This window comes from Panthera leo, chromosome B1 (genome assembly GCF_018350215.1).
Source record: "Panthera leo isolate Ple1 chromosome B1, P.leo_Ple1_pat1.1, whole genome shotgun sequence".
NCBI classification, from domain to species: Eukaryota; Metazoa; Chordata; class Mammalia; order Carnivora; family Felidae; genus Panthera; species Panthera leo.
The window spans coordinates 72,762,978-72,784,578 of NC_056682.1; the positions used below are offsets into that span (position 1 = coordinate 72,762,978).

Sequence of the window (21,601 nt, forward strand, 5' to 3'; positions counted from 1 at the left end):
GTAATAACATTTGTTTTTCTCTGCCTTCAGTTCATTTACATATGCTCAGGTCTGGCCCAGTGGACACAGAGGCCCTCACTGGCTAACTCTAAGGGAGTGGGGAGAATAAAGGCTCTGTGCACATCCCCCTGGAAGCAGAAGAAAACAGCAGACACCTTTTCATGGAGCCTTCAAACTCAGTGCTACCTAGGGTGTTAGGAATCAATTACCTCCTGGGAGGAAGACTTCCCCAGCTTCCTTCCTGGCTGGCTAGCACTTTATTATGAGGGCCTCAATCCTGCCTATTGTCCTTACAAAGATGAAAGGTCGCAGTTCCAGCCAGACAGGATTTAGGGGTTTTGTTTGTTTGTTTGTTTGTTGTGCTAACCATAAAATAACATTGAGCAAAACCAAAGAATGTGCATTTAATATCATGAAGAATCACGACCAAAGTAAATCCAGGCTTCACATAAATTAACAACAGGTTGAGGCAGCTGGGACATAGAGGAAGGAGGCAAAAATCCTGAGTTTAGGGTCGTGTGGTGCCATTCACAGCTAAATGAACTCAGACAAGTCACTTGCCACCTCTGAGCCTCGATTTCATCTTTCTGAAACGGGAATATTTCAAAGGAATGTTTAGAGGATTAAACACAATCAAATGTACTGAACGTACTGTATCACTGCATGGAGATTCATAACACAATGCATCATCGGTAATATCGTATGTGTTATTCTTCAGAGAAACAAGGACAGAGGTGCTTTTCCCTTCTGCTTTGATACCACAGTCACCCAAGAATGCGGTATAGACAAAGGACATGCTTTTACTCGTAGACCCCTGCTAAGGACTCGGCCCAGAGCCACAGTGGGGAGCAGAAAGCAGGCACGTTTAGAGCTGGGGCGTTGAGTGCGCCCACAGAGGCACAGTCAATAGGCAGCGGGCAGAGAGAGAACGAATCACACTTGGGAGATTTGGAAGCTTCGTCAGAGCTCTGCTCCTCCAGCTGCTCACCACCAGTGAAGTCCTTTATAATCCGTAAAAACAAAGGTAAAGACCAGTCTTTTGTTTTAAGATGCCTCTCAAAACATACAAACCCCCCAAACGTCCATGTTTGAAATGATAAAATGACATACCGAGGAATGACTAAGAATTTCGAGATGCCCCACGACATGTAAAGCATATTGCGTTTTAAAATACAAATAATAAATGGCAAGTCACGTTACTTCTTAATAAATTCATCTTATTTCCTTTTTATTCTAACTTATCATTGTAAGGCAATAGTAAATATGCGTATTTGGTAACCCAGGTTTGTTAACAAAAGCACATGTAACAATAGCCTTGCGCTACATATTTGAAAGGCCACATATTTGAAATGCCACCACTGTAATCGTACCCATGATAGAGGAAGAAATGAGGTATTGCTGTTCCCCAAGCAGGACAGCATTGGCAATTATAACAATAATAATAATTGATTGGGGATCAATGCCATCCTATTCACTATATTTCAAAAATCCTTTGTAAATGCTAGACATTCTAAGGATATAATGACAGGTAATTGAATGCAGAACTTTCTTTTTTTTTTTTTTTTTTAATTTTTTTTTTAACGTTTATTTATTTTTGAGACAGAGAGAGACAGAGCATGAACGGGGGAGGGTCAGAGAGAGAGGGAGACACAGAATCTGAAACAGGCTCCAGGCTCTGAGCTGTCAGGCCAGAGCCTGATGCGGGGCTCGAACTCAAGGACCGCGAGATCGTGACCTGAGCCGAAGTCGGACGCTCAACCGACTGAGCCATCCAGGCGCCCCCTTTTTTTTTTTTTAAAGAATGCAGAACTTTCTTAGTATCAGGCTAGCTTCAGATACTCCTCTCTGATGGTGTGTGAGATCTCGGAGACTCCTGGGGCCTAGAAGGCCTCATCTGTGAAGTGTCGTGAGCTGGATTAGAATGACATGTTCTCTAAACCCTCCAAGTGTGAATGGTCCTGGGGCCTATGAAAATCAAATTACTCAGGCCCTTCAGAGAGTCTTAACTGTGGTTCTTGGTGAATTTTCACAGTGAGCAATTACCGGAAACAGAAGATGAATTATTGTCTGGTACTTAGAAAATCTTAATAGGATTCACTATTTAACTGTTTAAACAATGCAGTGCCTCATTGAATTAAAAAAAAAAAAGAGAGAAAGAAATCACTCATACTCTAGTGAAGCAGTAATTACACAAGAAGAACAGGAAAAATGGGGCAAAAGTTTAGAAGCAGTTGGTCCTGGCAATCAGTGGCTCCTTTGATTACACATGTTCAATCCTACCGAAACTTTAAATGATATAAACACAGTTTCATCGATATTTTGTAGCAATATATATTATTGCTATGTTTTTGAAAAGAATAACATCTCTTTCATTTCTAAACTTAATTTGAAGGGAGGTAAGTGTACCATTCTGGTATATTTGTAATTACACATACTCTTAACCCACTCCACACTAAAACAAAATTCAGTGTGATTCAGCTAAAGCGGATTCATAACTAAATACTTTAAGCAACACTAAAAAAAAAAAAAAGGGAAATTTGATTTTACATTGTCTCAAATTTCTTAACTGGAAGAAGTCCAAGTGGATAGCTCTCTCTTTAAGCACCAGGCTGCCAGTGTTCTCTGTAGGTACAGACCTTTATGTTTGAATTAAGTTCACTGATTTTTTATCCTGGTTGCCCTCTGCTAGGACATCCCATTAAGTCGGATTATTTGCATTTTATTCACACCCATTCTTTACATGGACAGCACATGAGTGGGGGGTGCGCCTGGCTGGCTCAGTCAGGGTATGCGACTCTTGATCTTGGGGTCGTGCGTTCAAGCCCCACACTGGGTGTAGAGATTACTTAGGAAAAAAAAAAGCTTGTGAGTGGAACTGAATTTGAATCACACAGAATTAATTAAAAAAATAAAATAAATTCCATAACTTTTTTTTAAAGCTTATTTATTTATTTTGAGAGACAGAGAGAGAGCAGGGGACGGGCAGAGAGAGAGGGAGAGAGATTTCCAAGTAGGTTCTATGCAGAGCTTGAACCTACTGAACTGCAAGATCATGACCTGAGATGAAATCAAGCATTGGACGCTCCAACCTATAGTAAATTGGTTCAACTCTTCATGTCCTGTCCGTTCATCTACAGAAGGGGTGACAGTATCCATTACCTTCCCTGCTGGTGACCCTCATTGTCTTTTCACCTCCTGAACTTTCTGGAATTCAATTGAGCAATAACTAGAGGTAATCATCCTGTACACCTCACTGCCAAGTCAAATATGACAGTCTAAACTCTTTTTTGTTTCCTTAAATTATGGATCTCCCAGCCTTTGTCTTTACTTTTGATGAAAGGGACCAGATTTTTTTTTTTATCCCGTACCCACCCCCTTATCCGAGCTTTGCTTCATTTGGTTTCAGTTATTCATAGTCAGCCACAGCCTGGAAGCAGATGATCCTCCTTCTGACATGTCCTCAGATGGTTAATAGTAGCCTAACACTACGTCACAATGTCTGTATCTTCCAACTCACTGCATCTCATCATGTAGGCATGCAGGCATTTTATCATCTCACATCATCGCAAGAAGAAGGGTGAGGGCAGTACAATAAGGTATTTTGAGAGGGAAAGATCACATTCACATAAGTTTTATTATAGTACATTGTTATTGTTCTATCATTAGTTATTATTGTTAATCTCTTACTGTGCCTTATTTATAAATGAAACATTATCATAGGTATGGGAAAAAACATAGTATATATAGGGTTTGGTAGTATCTGTGTTTTCACAGAACTATCTGCAAACTTGGGGACTGGGAACTATCCCCTGAAGATGAGGGGGGACTACTGAATGTCCTTTATGGCTGTACCATTTGGTTTTCAAATAACAATTTCTGCCTTTCGTCTTTTTTTAAAAAGTGAGTATAATTTAACCAAGTATTTTGCTGTATAGATTAAATGGAAGAAATCTTGAAGATTTTTCTCTACATATTTAAACCTTCAATGTAGAATATCTATCAATTGTTCTTTTTTCAGAATGCCAAATTCAGGAAGAATAAATAAGAAAGAATAATTATTGATATTGTAAAAAAAGTTTATTGCCAAGATTACTGACCACAAATGTGACTTAAAAAAACTCATTTTGGCAACATTATCTAGAAATCCATCATCCTTGATTAAAACTTAAGTATTCATAAATGTTCTGAGTTCACAGTGGGCATTAAATAAAACTCCCACTTAAATTTTATCTAATAATTATATTTACCATTTTATTTATGAAGTTATACTTATTAATTAATTAAGAACCTTAAATCCATTGGTTAATATTTCAAAATTAGTTCTGTGTTTAAGACTGTATTACCTTAGGCAAAGAGTCATCTTTCTGAATGAACTTCAAAGTCCCTATTTATAGCTTCAGAGCCTCCCATCAAGAGCCTCCAAATGAATAGGTTTGAGGTGGAGGCAGGAATCTTCATTCTAACAAGCACCGCAGGTGATTTTCAGGCAAGTGGCCTTCACATCTTGAGAACTGCCTTTACCAAAGCTGATCTCTCCCTCTCAAAACAAAAACAAAAACCAAAAAAGAAAAAAATTGAAAAGAAAGAGGTGCCTGGGTGGCTCAGTCAGATGCATGATTTTGGCTCAGGTCATGTTCCCAGGGTTGTGGGATCAAGCCCCGAGTTGGGCTCTGCACTGTGCATGGAGCCTGCTTGAGATTCTCTCTCTCTCTCTCTCTCTCTCTCTCTCTCTCAATCCCTCTGCCACTCTCCCCCTACTCCTGCGCTCTAATTAAAAATCAATCAATCAATATACAGTTGTGCCAAATCTCAGGTTATTGACAAAAGTAATGATGCTGAGTGAGGTTGATACAGTGGAGTCCTCAGTAAGGCAACTCATACATATATATGTATATATATATATACACACACATATATATATACATATATATACATATATATATATATATATATACATATATACATATATATACATATATATACATACATATATATATACATATATATATACATACATATATATATATATATATATACATATATACATATATATATATTCACATGTGAGAACCTATGAGAAACTCCCACTGAATGAGATATTGTAACAACGCTTTTACTCAAAATTACAGAGACACCACTAGTTGTCAATTATTAAGAAGATCTAAACATAGCAACATTACAAAGTAATAGGAAAATTTTAAGGCTAAGTGATACATTGGACTGAGCTTAAGTTAACTGACTTTAGCTCCTTCTTAGGATGACCCAGGCATATTTCAACACAGTTCCATGGTATGTGGGTGGCTTCAGCTTGTTCTCGACAATGATAATAAAATAATACTTTTCTTTACCTCAAATAATGGCTCTCCTTAATCTATGGAAGACCAAATACTCTTTAGCTTCAAGATTAAGTCTAAATGAACTCTTTTCTTAAATCTTGAGATAGTTTTCTAAGCAACACTCATAATGAAGATAACTTTCTCACTAAGTTATCCAAGAAGACTTCACTCCTATTTTCTTCCTCATTCCGAACTGAAAGCCCTGTAGTATTAGTGTATATGCTATGTTTTATAGAATATTGTTGATACAGGCTAATGTCAACAGCACATGGAAGAAAGACACAAAAGAGAAAACATGCAATGTTTAGATGCTTACCCGTGGATCACTTCTCAATGAGGCGGTGCTTCCACCGCCAAGACAATTTTTCAAAATAAAGTTGAATGCATATGTTCCTAGCAATTCATATCTGTGGAATTAAGAAAAGATGAATTATAATACATTTTACCAAATGTAAGGACTGCTAAAGGAATTAGCTACCCCCCCAAGGAAACCCCCTGTCTGTCTTATAATAGCCATAAAAAATTAAGAAAGGAGATTTAGATGTAAATATGCATATAATAGATATTTCACTCAAGAATGTGGTGACCAAAACACCAAGGCTGAATCCCCCATCAACCAAGATAACATTTACTCAAAAAAGAAAAGCACTGGTAAATGGGAAGGGGAAGGCATTTTTTCTTTAACTTCTGATATAATTACAAATAGTTGCAAAAGTTATATAAAGAATTCTCATGTATTCTTCTCCCAGATTTTCCAAATTTTACTTTATCCTTTCTCTCTCTCTGCGCGCACACACACACACACACACACACACACATATACACACACACATTTTTTTCTGAACTATTTGAGAATAATTTGTAGATATGATGCCCCTTTACCCCTAAATTCTTCAATGTGCTTCCTAAAAGAGTCCTAAATATCACAGTATCATTATCAAAATCAGAAAATTAATGCTGCTACAATCATCTAAACTCCAGATTTATTTAGGACTTGCCAATTATCCCAGTAATGTCTGCTATAGCAAAAGAAAATTCCAATTCATAGATTGCAGTCTGGTATGTTTGGCTCATCTCTAATCTAGAGCGATTTCTCAATCTCTTTCATGATATTGACATTTTTGGGGAATGCAGGCCTGCTCTTTTGTAGCCTATCAATCAGTTTGTGTTTGATATTCCCCCTGATTAGGTTCAGGTATGTATTTTTGGCAGGAATGCCCCAAGAGTGATGTTGTTTTCCTTTTCGTATCAGTAGGCACGTGATGTTGATTTGGTTGGTTCTGGTTAATGGGTTACTAGTGAGAAAAAGAAAAGCAGTCCCTGACTTCTGCTGTCTGAGAATGCCACCATCTAGGCCTTGGTGTTGCTAGGAGATGCACTGGCACTCAGAGCTGGGCCTCGGTGCTCTTGTGTTGAACAGAAACTGTTTCCCAGAATATCAATATTAGTCAAGGCCACTCTGGGACCTTGTGACAAGACCCCTCCATTATCATGTCTGAACACAGACAAAACAATGAACACTGTCATCATTGCACTAATGGCCAAACCTCCCTCTATCTTGGGTAATATGTATGCCTGTGGCTGCTTTGCCAATTATGGCTCTAGCTTCAGTCTAGTCTTCCTTCCTTCTGTATATGATTTCCTGAGATACCCAATGATAGAATTACCCATACTTCCTGACAGCTTCCAATTCAGAACCATTTTCTTTACCGCTCTCCAGAGTTACCTAACCACCCCCAAATCCTGTAAGTCCCTTCTAACTTCCTTTCACTGAACCGTCCCATGGTTTCTCATGGTGTGCGTTGTTCCTTACTGCAACAATAATCCCAGCTTGCTCGACTACAGGTGTGTTCCTGGTGGTCTTAGCCTGATGCTTAGATGCTTAGAACTGATGCTAGTGATAACATTGCTCAGTTGAGACTACTTACATATCCTGGTAATATCTACCTTTCTACCAGTTTTAGCATCCACGGATGATTCTTGCCTGAATCAGTTATTACTAAGATGGTTGTGATTTCTAATAAGAAATATATGTGGTCTTCCTCCCATTTCTGACACAAAACTCCTAAAACCTTGGGGAATTTCTTAAGCCAGGAGGGCAATACAGGTATCTTTTGTTATTTTAATGAGGTGACTTTTGCAATGCCCCTAGACCACCTAAGGACAGGGGTTGTCACCAGAGAAACAAACCATGTAATTAGAGGGTTGGAATTATCAGTCCTACCCCCCTGACCTCCGCTGAGGAGGGAGGGGCTGGAGATTAAATCAGTCACCCAAAACCAGTGATTTAATCAACCATGCTTGGGGCGCCTGGGTGGTTCAGTCGGTTGGGCGGCCGACTTCGGCTCAGGTCATGATCTCTCAGTTCGTGAGGTCGAGCCCCACGTCGGGCTCTGTGCTGACAGCTCAGAGCCTGGAGCCTGTTTCAGATTCTGTGTCTCCCTCTCTCTGACCCTCCCCTGTTCATGCTCTGTTTCTCTCTGTCTCATAAATAAATAAACGTTAGGGGCACCTGGGTGGCTCAGTCGGTTAAGTGGCCGACTTCGGCTCAGGTCATGATCTCTCAGTTCGTGAGTTCGAGCCCCGCGTCGGGCTCTATGCTGACAGCTCAGAGCCTGGAGCCTGTTTCAGATTCTGTGTCTCCCTCTCTCTGACCCTCCCCCATTCATGCTCTGTCTCTCTCTGTCTCAAAAATAAATAAACGTTAAAAAAAAAATTAAAAATAAATAAATAAATTAATAAATAAATAAACGTTAAAAATTAAAAAAAAAAAAAAATCAACCATGCTTATGCCGTGAAGCCTCCATAAGGACAAGGTTCGTAGAGCTTCTAAGTTAATGAACACATAGAGATGTAGGGAGACTGCCATGTAGGGAGATGTAGCAGAGAAGCTCCGTGCCCCTTCCCACATACCTTGTCCCATGCCTCTCTTCTACCTGGCTGTTCTTGAGTTGTATCTTTTTATAACAGATAGACAATCTGGTGAATAAATGGGGTTTCCTGAGTTCTGTGAGCCGCTCTAGCAAATTCATCAAACCCAAGGAGGGAATAATGGGAACCTCTGATTTATAACCAGGCAGCCAGAAGTACAGGTAACAACAACCTGTGCTTTAGACTGGCATCTGAAGTGGGGGTAGAGAAGAAAAGTCCTGTAGAACTGAGCCCATGACCAGCAAGCTGTTGCTATCTCGAGGTAGATGGTGTCAGAATAGGTTGAACTGTAGGACATCCATTTGGAGTTGGTGTCCAGAGAACTGTTGGTGTTAAGGGAAAACTGCATCCCTATCCTGCCCCATTGAAATGGGGTCCAGGAATCCAAAATCCTGCCAAATGGTAATTTTTTTCAATTTTCATCATTTTTTCTACAGTAAGAAGTTAGATTTCTATCATAAGGAAAAGCTTTCCATTCTCCCCTGTTTATTGACATTATTTTGGACTTCGCTGTATTCTTATTTTATTCCATCGATCATAATCCTTTAATATGTTATTTATTTTGACGGTCATATTATTTCAAGTTTGTCTTGTGGAAGCTCCTTCAAACTGGCCCGTGTATTCTTTGGATTTGTCTCTATCATTCTTTGACAGATGAAAGGTAAAAAGCATGTCCTCGACAATAGCGGCTTTAACTGAAGAGCATTTTACAGGATAGGTATAGTATGGTCCTTATGGACAAGCACGTCCAGCGCTGTATAGGAGCAATCCCTCTTCCTAACACTCTGATTAAAGTCTAGCCATAGTTTCATCCAGCCGCCATCCTTACAGTTACTGGTCTGTCCTCCCAAGTGTCAGCAATGACAATGATACCCTTCGTATCAGCAATGGGCTTCCACCAATCCTCAGCTGGTTTTCCCCACTGCTCCATTGACAATTAGTTTGAAGATGCCTTATGCCACGGTGAAACCTGTGTTTTAAAGTACAGAAACACCTTTCCAGTTTCTCTGCTACAGCACTGGCACTGGCATACTGCTATCAGCCTTAAAATTCAAAACTGTTTGCCAGGAGGCAAAATCGGTGGTAGAAAGCAGGAAGTCTACCCACAGCATATATTGTGTTAGTCATGAGGATGCCAACAAGACATACTTTTCCCCCTAAAATTTTTTGCCTTCAAGCAATATTAGCCTTTGAGCACGGACCAGACCATATACCACAAAGTATACGCTGAAATCAGAATATCTCAACAGACAGTTCATGAGTGTTTCCAGGGAAGATTTACTAATGACAAGACAGATATAAGAATTGTATCTTCTGTCCAGTGCTCATTGGGCTTAGAGCATGGGAAAAATATAGATATGTATACAAACAACACATATATTAATAGTATGTTCTAATGGATTGTTATATACATATATATAGGAAAAATATAGATATGTATACAAACAAACATGTATATTAATAGTATGTACTACTAGTACATATCTCTATTTTTCCCACGCTCTAAGCCTAATGAGCACTGGACAGAAGATATATATATATATATCTTATATATATATATATAGATATATATAGATATATATAAGATGTATATATATATATATACACATATATATATATATGTAATATTTATGTATACATGCATGGAAGTAATTCAGAGAAGATCAACACTGTAACACTGTCTAGGACAGTGTGAAACAGAGTATTGTGACCAAAGTGTGTATCTGTGAAAGGAGAAGCAGAAATGGGGAAATTAAATGAAGAGGGAAAGGCAGCTGAATTGCTTGGATGTAGTATAGATACTGTCATCTAGTAACAAGATGTTTTCCTGATATTTTAAGCATTGTTTTTGTTAATTTCTTGAATAATAACGTGGAAAAATGAACGTAATTGTAATTATGCAAGGATGGATAAGAAATAAAATTATTACGGAAGTAGAATATCCTGATTGCATAGGCACTGATACGAGAATTTACACATTCAATATGTGCTATAGCAATAAGACAGACAGAAGATAGATTCACCATCAATGATTTAAAACAATTTTGCATTTTCTTCATATACTGTTCATTTTGTAGCATATATTATGTTAATCAGAAGACTGGTATTAGGGAGAATTTTCATTTCCTCTTAAACTTTACCTTGAGGAATTGAAACAACTAGCCTTTGATTTGTTTTTTCACTGTGCAATTTCAGTTACCAATTTTACATAGTATTAAGTATATTCATTATTACTCAAAAGCCATTTTTAAGAGAAATGTCTAGATGTGTAATTTCAAGCAAAGATTAATTTCAAATAAGAGAACATGCCCTAGGTTACTATTTCCCTCGTAAGTCAATGACTGTTAATATAAATTTGACCCATTTTTCCTTGTACACATAACCAGGTGGAATGTGGGCTTAATGAAAAAATGGAAAATTATGTAAGAACGGTTATTAACCATACTTTTATAATTACTGTGATTACATTCAAAAAGAAAAGTCTGCTCGTGAATTTCAGGAGGATCCGGAATTCTCCCCAGACTTCTTTTATCTATTTCCTGATTTACTGAACAAACATTTCTGCCCTGCAGGATGTATACCAGTCTTCCATAATAATCCTGGAAGACAAGAGACAAGAGAATATTCTCCTGGACAAGAGAATAATATGAAGTCCTTTAGGAGCTCAAAGAAGGATGAAATGTTGGCCAAGATTAACTCCTGTTTTTAAAAGTTGAATCACTTTAAGTGTATTAGCTAGCGCTAGATCAAAGTGAAACCTCAAACCCACACGTACCACACATCCCATTATACCTTGGAAGCAACAATGTCCAACTCTGCGAAAAGAAATAATGCAAGGGAGAGTGTCACCTTGTTGCAGAGATGAAGACTGTGATGGGCATGCTTTGAGAGGTAAGATAATACAGTGTAGTCATCAAAAGCACAGACTTGGGAGACTCCCTGGTTGAATCTTGGCTCAACTACTGTGACCTTAGGTAAATTATTTTTTAATTGTGTGCTGTACCTCCTGCCCAGTATCATTAGGTTGTCAGGAGGAAAAAGTAAATTAACAAGTGCTAAAAGACCCTGAGTAGGTCAGTTAGACTTTTAATAAATAAGGAATACCCATTGAATGAGCTGATGTAGTGAGGTCCTTCTACACGCAGGACATTGTGCTTGGGCTTAGACGGTGCCTCCTAGAAGGATCTTTAATATGGTTGATGTGAAATTACCTAGTAAGCTTTACAAAACTGATTCAATGACCATTCTATTTGCCAACCAGCTTATGTCCTGTGTCCACTTGCCCTTATTTAATCAACAGTAAGTTGGAAACGCATACTTATGCTATATTAAGTGTTGGTAATATGAAAATGCATGAGACATCATCTCGGTCTTGGAGGGCCATCAATGGTAGTTGAAGACAGGACATATACAACCAATGATTACAAAAGGTGGCATATATCAAGTGATGGCCTAGACAGAAAATATATTTGTATGGGTACTGATATTCAAAGGAACAGTCATTATCAGGGTCACCCTTTTTTCAGTTAAGCATGACTGACTCAACCATTTCCCCTTGAATTACTGTTTCAATTTTGTTTTGCTACTCAAGGCTTGATGTTTATTTGGTCCACTCCAGTTCTAAAAGTTCTATTTCACTGGGATTTTGTTTGTTTTGTTGTCATATTGTTGTTTTGTTTTATATCCCTAAAGAGTTGCAAAGCAACTTGAGTGCTAGATGCATGGGTTAAATTTTTTGTATCCTAGTTCACTTTGCACGGTACGTGTTGGTGCCATCTATTCACAGGTGCCAAATACACACCGATATACATGTGTATTAATAAATAAATAAAATACACGGAAACCAGAAGTTAATCCACATACCAAAGTCTAAATTAGACAAGTCTCTTTTCAAGTGAAACACCGTATAGACTATTAAGTTTGTTTTGCCTATCTGCAACCCAAGGATGGTGCAGACAACCGGTAGGAGAAATGGAAGAGGGCAATTAACAGTGATAACAGATTTACAGCATACATTTTGTAAAAAGCTGAAGAGATTTGTGTTCCTTAGCCGTAAGAATGTAACGTCATGACCGAAAGTCACTCCCCGGGGATTGTCTGAAAATCATTTCCAAAGGAAGAAGAATACAGGTAATTGGCCTTGAAATGAGCCAGAATCATTTAAGTTCGTGATCAGAAAATTGAAAAGAACTGAGCAGTAGTGCTACTCCACCAGTGACCTGCAGACAGGCAGTGTTGGCACGGTCAGCCAGAACTGCCGATGTCCAATTTCCACTGCAGAAAGGGGTGCGTTTAGCAATCTGTTTTTTTTTTTTAATTTTTTTTTAAACGTTTATTTACTTTTGAGACAGAGGGAGACAGAGCATGAACGGGGGAGGGTCAGAGAGAGAGAGGGAGACACAGAATCTGAAACAGGCTCCAGGCTCTGAGCTGTCTGCACAGAGCCCCGACGCGGGGCTCGAACTCACGGACCGCGAGATCATGACCTGAGCCGAAGTCGGATGACTTCGCCTGAACCACCCAGGCGCCCCAGCAATCTGTTTTAACAAGCCTTCCAGGTGACTGATGCGAGCTCACATTTCTTAAACACTGCTTTAAAAGATCTTTGCTGGGAAGAATGTACATGAAACGCTCATCAGAGAGGGCGGGCTTTTATTTCTCACAAGACTGCTAATCTGAATGGCAATGTAACTGATTGAGTGATTATCTCCAGACCAAACTGGCACTGTGCACTGATGATTGCAATTGCTGCCTGCGAGCCCATTAGACTTCTGCCCCCAACAGGGATGGGAACAAGTGGGTGGTGCAGGCTTGGGAGTTCTAGGCACTCCCTCTGCTTACCTTGAGAGCTCAGGACCCAGCAAAGACTGCCAGCTAAGGATTTTTAGGATAGGTGAAAGTGCTAGAAAAAGGTGATAGAAGGAGAAGGGGAAAAAATGGCAGGAGATAATGCAGTGACACAAATAGGGGACAAGGGTAGAAAAAGAAAAAGAGTGCGAAGGAAGTATGAACACGAGAATATGAGAAGAAAGAGAGGAGAGTCTATCTAAAGTCAGAGTTGAGTTCAGTAAGAAGCAAGAGAACAAAAGAAAAAGTCTGGCGGTCGCTAGTCAAGGGAGCCGCTAGAAGGGTTAGAGGAACCAGTGTGAAAAGTGCAGCAGTGCTTGGCAAACCATGAGCACCATGAAAAGGCGGGTTAGGACTAGGACTGCAATGTAAAAAAACAAAGTGTAAGAGCAAGAGATAAGAAAGCACATTAGCTGGAGCGCCTGGGTGGCTCTGTCGGTTAAGTGTCCAACTTCGGCTCAGGTCATGATCTCGCGGTTCTGAGTTCAAGCCCCACCTTGGGCTCTGTGCTGACATCTCAGGGTCTATAGCCTGCTTTGGATTCTGTGTTTCCCTGTCTGCCCCTCCCCCGCTCATGCTCTGTCTCTCTCAAAAATAAATAAACCTAAAAAAAAAAAACCTTAAAAAAACAATAAAAGCACATTAACCAACCATGTTCCAGGGGTAATACAGGATCAGTCCTTTCTGAAGTAAGGTGATGAACCGGATGACCTCTATAGTCCTTCACAATTAATGGTTAGTACGTGGCCGCTATGTTATACGGAATGTGTGCACACAATTAACTAGAAAATACTTGTGGTATTTTTTTTTTTTTGGCAAATTGAATAGGTACTTTTACTGGCACATCTAGGCCATTTGTTTCAAAAAGTCATCTTTACATTACATGAAGAATAATTTTAAAAAATATTTACAGAGTAGTAAGGCTACTGAGAAATTCTTTTAAATTTTTGTTTTAAAATGTAACATACTTTAAATTTGACAAAAGCTCATAAAAATAGAAAAATCCTGTTTTGGCTGACCCAGCATATCTAAACACAATGGGGTGCCTTCTTAATTACTTCCTTTAATATGCTGAGCTTAGTTTCAGAATTCATTAGGGATCAGACTTCCAGGAGAATTTCCTGTTTGTTTTGGCTAAATTATTATTGGTGAATTATAGAGAAAAATAGAACATATCAATTGATTATAGATTGTCTTTGGAAAGTATGAAATGAAAATACAAGAAAGAAAATATATCCGCCCAGAATCTAGCTATAGAAACTACAGGATGATCAGAGTATATCTCAGAATACACTAGTGAAATTCAACTCTCTCATTGGCCGGTTTTAGTAACGACTGGCAGCATATGGGTTTGTTCAAAGCAACTAGAAACATATTTACTTTTTCCTTTTTAGTGAGGTTACCAGATGGCCCCAAGAAAAGGATATGATTTTGCTCCAATTCTACATATCCAGAAAATAAAAATCTTAAATTTAATGTATTATAGCTTTCATGATTTCCTTGTGATTGTACACACTGAGGAAATGATGTTATACCAAGAAAACCCCAACCCTTTAGGAACCAATCTAAGCATGAAGGCATTCAAAGATATTCAAAGACATGCTTTGTGTGGCGTTCCCTGGTACCGATAGGAAACATGAGTTTATTAGGCAGAATGACGAAACATGCTCTTTGTTCTCAGAAAAGTTGCAACACCCTGTGTGTGTGTGCATGTGTGTGTGTGTGTGTGTGTGTGGCTGGCTGTATTACTGACCAGAAGGTAAGCCATGTGGTAGCCATATGCTTCTCTGGTTAACAGAATCAGAAATTGCTTTCCTAGGTCTACACATTTCCTAGGATTTGTTTCTTCAAGTATAGATTCCATTATCCAAATATTGATAATGCCATATTATTTTAAATATTGTATTCTGGAGTAATGTTTAGTATATGTGCTGCTGAAGCAGGCACAACTGAAGTAATGTTTAAATTCAATGACCCATGCTATTGGTGCTAGTTAGTCCAATTGATTAGGGAAGATTTTTAATGAGTACTAAATTGGAATTACACAAGGTAATTAGTATTTTAGTCCCTAGTGCAAATAGCTCTAATCTCAGGACATCCTACAAATAACAAAGGGGATAGGGTGACAGGGTAAGGATAATTTCTATCAGCATCTTTACAGATCAATGAATATATCACATCTGCTTAAATACTTAAAGTGTGGGTGGATTTAGGTGGTCCAAAATAACCATGTCCTGGGGAAAGCCATATGTGGGCATAAATCTATAACTGTGCCTGACACACAAGAATAAACTTGACTTGGGGCGCCTGGTGGCTCAGTCGGTTGAACGTCTGACTTCAGCTCAGGTCATGATCTCACAGTTCGTGGGTTTGAGCCCCGCATCAGGCTCTGTGCTGACCGCTTGCCCAGAGCCTGGAGCCTGCTTCAGATTCTGTCTCCCTCTCTCTCTGCCCCTCCCCCGCTCATGCTTTGTCTCACTCTGTTTCTCAAAAATAAATAAATGTAAAAAAAAAAAAATTAAAAAAATAAAAAAAGAAAGAAAGACAGAAAGAAAGAAAGAATAAACTTAATGCTGAATATTTAAGGAACTATTACACTCTTAAGAAATGTACTTTATTGCTTTATTCAAATACTGAATATTCACTGAAATAAACTGAAAAGCAATAGAATATATAAGGTTTGCTTTTTCTGACTAAATACCTCTGTTATGATGCAAATTAATTTCTTTGGGGCAAAAGTTTTGTTTTTTTAAAACAAAACAAAAAAAATTCAGAAACCTGAAAAATGTAACTAGTCCTGCAATATTTTATTTAATTACATAACTATTCATAAGTGACATTTACAATGTATGTGAAAAAACAGCTGACTGAATCTTTCCACCTACATAAAACTAACTTAAAAAGTAAACCTTTAGGGGTGCCTGGATGGCTCAGTTGGTTAAGCATCTGACTCTTGATTTCAGCTCAGGTCATGATCTCTCACAGTTTGTGTGCTGACAGCAGAGAGCCTACGTGGGATTCTCTCCCTATCTCTGCCCTTCTCCTGCTTGCCCTCTCTCACTCTCTCTCTTTCAAAATAAATAAACATTTAAACATAAAAAAGTAAACCTTTAGAAACTAATAAATCTTAATATAATCCTTAAAATTCTCATAAATTAAATTAGAAATTTCTCTTTACTTTTCCTCCAGTAGCTTTTACTTTCTATTCTCAAAAATTCATTCTAATACCAATTATAAAATGGACCCCAAATGATATAACTTAATAACTGAAAGTATTTTAAATGCCCCCCCCCAAAAAAAAACTCTCAAAAAAGAAGTCGTTTTAATGATCACTTTCACTAAAGATATTTTCTTATTGAAAGGATATTCTGGAAAGAAAAAAAAAAAGATTTTGTTTGCCATGAAATACTAGCTTACAAATTGATACTAAAACTCTTTTAAAAGAGTGATCCAAGGCTCACAAATATTTAGTGAGCATTTACTGTGTGCGTGGTGCCCAGCACAAAGGTAGAACATACTCCCTATACTTCAAGGAACTGATGGTGCCAGAAAATGGATACAACAACATTAATACAAGATTGAGAGACACACAGGCCAAAGGAAAGCAGAAGGGGTTGAAAAAATAAAGGAGATTCTTTCTGCCTGGAAGAATTAAGGACAGTTCATAGGGGAAGAATTATTTGAGCTAGGATTTATAAGGGTAGATATGAGTATTTTGGTGGTGAAAGATGGATGGGAAGAAGAGCGGGATGATAGAAAGAAATCATGCGATCCAAAACATGGAGTTGGGACAGGACAGCCTACACTCTGGGGATGGTAAAGTCCAAGCTTTACCACTTGGTCCTCAGACTCGTCGATTCCTATTTCCTACTTGCAAATTCTCTCTCTCTGTTCCCTGAACTTGGAATGCCCTTCCTCTCATTCTCTCTACTATATTGTAGTCTATTAAGTGTGCAATAGCATTATGTCTAAAAAAAACAATGTACATACTTTCATTTAAAAATACTTCATTGCTAAAAAAATGCTAACCATCATCTGACCTTTCAATGAGTCATAATCTTTTTGCTGGTGGTCTTGCCTTGATGTTGATGGCCGCTGACTGATGAAGGTGGTGGCTGTTGAAGGTCAGGGTGGCTGCAGCCCTTTCTTAAATTAAGACAACAATGAAGTTTGCATTGACTCTTCCTTTCACAAACAATTTCTCTGTAGCTTGGGCTGATGTTTGATAGCATTTTACCCACAGTAGAGTTTTCAAAATTGGAGTCAGTCCTCTCAAATCATGCTGCTGCTTTATTAACTAAGTTTATATAATAGTCTAAATCCTTTGCTGTCATTTCAACAGTCTTCACAGCATCTTCACCGGGAGTAGATTCCATGTCAAAAAAACCCCATTTTATTTGTTCATCTATAAGAAGGAACACATCTGTGAAAGTTTCACTATAAGATCACAGCAATTCAGTCACATCTTCAGGTTCCACTTCTAACTGCAATTCTCTCTCTGTCCCCACCACATCTGCAGTTACTTCCTCCACTGCAGTCTTGAACTCTTTAAAGTCATATTCATGAGAACTGGAATCAACTTCTTCCAAACTCCTGTTAATATTGATATTTTGACTTCTTCCCATGAATCAACAATGTGCTTAATGGCATCTAGAATGGTGACTCTTTTCCAGAAGGTTTCACTTTATTTTGCTTAGGTCCATCAGAGGAATCACTACCTATGACAGCTACAGCCTTATGAAATGTATTTCTTAAATACTAAGACTTGAAAGTCTAATGCTCCTTGATCCATGGGCTGCAGAGTGGATGTTGTGTTAGCAGGCATGGAAACACCATTAATCGCATTGTACATCTTCATCAGAGCTCTTAGGTGATCAGGTGCATTGTCAATGAGCAGTCATATTTTGAAAGGATTTTTTCCTGAATGGTAGGTCTCAACAGTGGTCTTAAAATATTCAGTAAGCCACATTTTAAACAGCTGTGCTGTCATCCAGGCTTTCTTGTTCCATTATAGAGCAGATTTAGTGTAATTCTTAGGGGACCTAGGATTTCAGAATGGTAAGTGAGCACTGGCTTCAACTTAAACTCACCAGCTGCATTAGCCCCTAACAAGAGAGTCATCCTGTCCTTTGAAGCTTTGAAGCCAGGCACCAACTTCTCCTTTCTAGCTATGGAAGTCCTAGATGACATCTTCTTCCAGTATAAGGCTATTTAGTCTACATTGAAAAATCTGTTGTTAAGTATAGCTGCCTTCGTGAATTATCTTAGCTGGATCTCCTGGATAAGTTGCTGCAGCTTCCACATCAGCACTTGCTTCACCCTGTGCTTTGATGTTATGGAGACGGCTTCTTTCTTTAAGCCTCAGGAACCCATCTCTGCTAACTTGCAACATTTCTTCTGTAGCTTCCTCATCTCATTCAGCCTTCATAGAACTGAAGAGAGTCAGGACCTTACTCTGGATTAGGCTTTGGCTTAAGGGAAAGTTGTGGCTGCTTTGATCTCCTATCCAGACCACTCACACTTTCTCCATACCAGCATGAGGACTGTTTCACTTTCTTATCATTCGTGTGTTCACTGGAGTAGCACTTTTAATTTCCTTCAAGAACTCGTCCCTCTGCATTCACAACTTGGCTAGCTGTTTGGCACAGGAGGCCTAACTTTCAGTCTGTCTTGGCTTTTGACACACCTTCCTCGCTAAGCTTAATCATATCTAGCTTTTGACTTAAAGTAAGAGAAGTGTCACTCTTCCTTTCACGTGAACACTTAGAGGCCATCGTTGGCTTATTAATTGGCCCAATTTCAACACTGCGGTGTCCCAGGGAAGAGAGAGGCCCAGGGAGAGGAAGAAAGATAGGGTAATGGCTGGTTGATGGAGCAGTCAGAATACACACAACATTTATTGATTAAGCTTGTTGTCTTATGTGGGCACGTGGTGCCCCAAAACAATTACAATAGCAACATGAAAGGTCACTGATCACAGATCTCCCTAACAAACATAATTATAGTGAAAACGTTTGAAATATTGAAAGAGTTACCAAAATATGACACAGAAACACAAAGTGAGCAAATACTGTTGGAAAAATGGCACCAACAGACTTGCTCCATGCAGGGTTGCCACAAACTTTCGATTTGTAAAAAAACACAGTATCTGCAACGTGCAATAAGGTGTGGCACAGTAAAACAAGGTATGCCTGTAAAAAGGAGTATTTAAAATCTTTGAGGGAGCCTTACCAGACATGGTGATTCATTGGATTTAGTGACTGTGGAAGAATCAGAGAACATTGAGGTCTGCAACTTGGTTGAGTAGGAAAATGTGGATATCATTGACATCGATAGGAAAGAAAATAGAAGGTGCTGATTCTGGAAGAAGAGAAGATAGATTCACTCAAGATATTTGCTTGGTACCTACTATGTGCCAAGCACTAGGCCAGCACTGGACTACAGATTTGAAAGACACATCTCTTTTCTAAGGAACCTCAAGTCCTCACTCACTCATCAATTTCTTTACTATCTAATAAATAGGTTTTTTGAGGGAGGGGGTGGGAGAGGGGCAGAGGAGGAGAGAGAGAGAAAATCTGAAGCAGCCTCCATGCTTAGCATGGAGCCCAACGCTGGGATCGAGCTCATGACCAACCATGAATCATGACCGTGAGATCAAGACCTGAGCCGAAATCAAGAGTCAGATGTTTAACTGACTGAGCCACCCAGGTACCCCTCAATTAACATTTTTAAAGCACCAGATACTGGAGCAAAAATTAAGTAAGAAACCATCCTTGTCTTCAAGGAGTTCCCAGGTTGGTAGTGAAGACAGTCACCTATAAAAATGACCACCAAGCTTAAAGTGCTATCAAAGAAATATACCAGAATGTGTTAGATTTTGTTATTATTTTAAATTTAGAGAGTGTCAGGGGATCAGCCAGGTGGAATTATCTGTCAGGTAACTTTTGTCTGGCCTGAAATTGAGGAGTGGGGTTATGGCTAGGTGTGTTAGTAGATTTGCAGATTGTTCACATGGTTGAGAAGAAGGTTAAGGACAGTAAGTGGAGGGTGGCCAACACCTACATTCAGTGTATGGGAAAGCAAAGACGGAAAGGAGCCCCCTAAATGGGACAGAGTCTTGGACATATACAAATAAGGAAAATAGGAAAATACTAAAAAGGAGTACAGGAAAATGAAGAACGTCATATGGTGTGGCGGGCCCTAGTCTTCTTGGGAACAATCAAGAGGCAAACTGAAGAAAAGTGAGGAAGAATGATCTTTAATATGTGGTTTATCAAGGATCCCATTTTGCAAAGAAATCCAACGAATTTGAAGAGCAAGTGGTCTGGCAACAGGCCACTGAGGTAACCTTCAGGAGAGCAGAACTGGGGGAGTAGAAATCATTTTATGAAGGTTTTAGGAGCCAGTAGATGGTGAAGAAATAGAACCACTGAGTGAAAAATGGTTCATAGAGCCTGGGCCCTACATGGAAGAAATAAAGTGGAATGTTAATGTGAAGGGGTAAGTACCAGGTTTAAGAGTTTTGTTTTTGCTTTTATTTGATATTTAGGATAGAAAAACTCAAGTAGTTTTCTAAGGGGAAGAAAGGACTGGCAAGGCATTAAAAATGAAAGAGACAAGAGTTGGGGATGGGGTGGTGCAGGGTGGGATGGGAAGGGACCAAAGCCTTAGGTGAAGCTGTCTTTATCCTTGGAAAGGAGACAAAAGACTCCTGTTGCTGAGAGGGCAGGAAGGAGAACAGGGTGGGCACAGAGAGAAAATAGTAAGGGGAAAACGGGGAATTTGCATTAAGTTTTTGTTGAATGAAGAGTGAGGAAACAAGAATATGAAATGAGGGAGGTAACTGAGTGGTTTTGAGAAAAACAAATAATTTGGTACAGTTACCAGTGGCAATGCAACTAGGAATCAACTAGAGATCACAAGTATTTGTCAATCATGAGTGTGCTATGGGAACTCTGTGCAGGGTAATTTTTGGTTGTACAGGACTATCATGTGCACTGTAGGAAGTTTAACATCACTGGCTCCCATCCACTCAATGTCAGAATTGCTCCCCTGTCATTGTGATAACCCAAAATAGCCTCATTTGTTTCTAAATGCTCTGGGTGGAGAATCATTTAGCTGACATCAGACAGCCTGACTCTACAGCAGAATCAAATCACACTAGTATATAGCCTTCCCCAGTAACACTTAGGAACCTGAGCTCAGAGTCCAATAGTTTTAAAAGCTTTAAAAGGAGACAGTAAAAGAAACGTTCCTAGATTATTTTACTCCCTTGGTTGAGAATATTTATATCATCCCCAACCTAACCTCCATAGATTTAGTTCTAGTAACAGCAATTGCTAATCACACATAGCATTTTAAAGCCAAATACAGTTGCACAGGAGACTAATTATTGCAATTCAGAGACATTTTTATAAGCAATGTTTGTCTAAATCCTGATCCTAAGCCTGGTTTTATAAGCCTGGCCCTTGGCCCAGAATGTAGGG

At 39.0% G+C, this 21,601-nt stretch overlaps 1 long non-coding RNA gene across 7 annotated transcripts in view; it reads right to left on the reverse strand.

The window, feature by feature from the left end:
- Positions 1 to 385: 385 nt before the first annotated feature.
- LOC122217769 overlaps positions 386 to 21,601 on the reverse strand; it is a 109,167-nt gene continuing 87,951 nt past the window's right edge. For 6 of the 7 annotated variants that reach the window (XR_006201671.1, XR_006201673.1, XR_006201672.1 and 3 more), the window contains 2 exons: positions 5,653 to 5,743; positions 386 to 587 (listed from right to left, as the gene is read on the reverse strand). This is a non-coding gene — a long non-coding RNA (uncharacterized LOC122217769). Of the gene's footprint in view, positions 588 to 4,292; positions 4,540 to 5,652; positions 5,744 to 21,601 lie in introns of those variants that run through there. The other variant, XR_006201670.1, reaches the window with a different exon arrangement.